This window comes from Haliaeetus leucocephalus, unplaced genomic scaffold, assembly GCF_000737465.1.
Source record: "Haliaeetus leucocephalus isolate CR32 unplaced genomic scaffold, Haliaeetus_leucocephalus-4.0 Scaffold380, whole genome shotgun sequence".
Lineage (NCBI taxonomy): Eukaryota > Metazoa > Chordata > Aves > Accipitriformes > Accipitridae > Haliaeetus > Haliaeetus leucocephalus.
In genome coordinates, this window is record NW_010972816.1 from 1,602 (window position 1) to 2,387 (window position 786).

The window sequence follows — 786 nt, forward strand, 5'->3', positions numbered from 1 at the left end:
TAACTCTATCCCAGCTGAAACCAGGACACTATCCACCCCTTATTCTATACCATTGACGTCATGCTTACTTCCCATACTTTCAGTTATATCCTGGTCAATCATCACCACCTTTCCATCCCTTTGAGAAATATGAACAATGAGATATATGTGAGAATATATGTATACACACGCAGAGATATCATTCCTTTAGTTTATGGGTCATGTTCATAAAAAGTTCATTGAGTTCATTTAGTTCCCGACTCTGGGCTCCATCTGTCATACCAGTCTTTCTGGGCAGGAGGGATGGTGCAAAGTCCTCTCAGTCGGTAGAGCAGAATTGGGCTTCAGTGCAGTGTGACGAGCAGATGACATTTGATGCAGCAGGAGGATGGTGTGCACCGTTGGATTGTTGCATGCTGGAGTCAGTTCTGGTTCCATCACTACTGCGCTTTGCTCAGTTTTATCACAGTTCTTTCTTGCTTGATCTAAGTGATTCTTACTATAGTACTATGGATAGAGCATATAACAATTATAGTAATAATAACATACAGTAACAGGGTTATATAGCAACTAATATCATACAGTTTAATTCTGGCTATTTTCACCTAAAATCAAATCCCCTTGAGGCACACATCGGACTTCCCCATCTTTTCGCATCACCCACCAAGTGCACCCAGGCCCTTGAGCAAAAGCAATCCCACGAATGGGTTTACCTTTGCCTGAGGCAGGAGTAACCCAGACTGTTTTCCCTAACATGTTTTTCATGTGTACTACAGGGACTTTATCCCCTTCTACAGTACGTAAAAA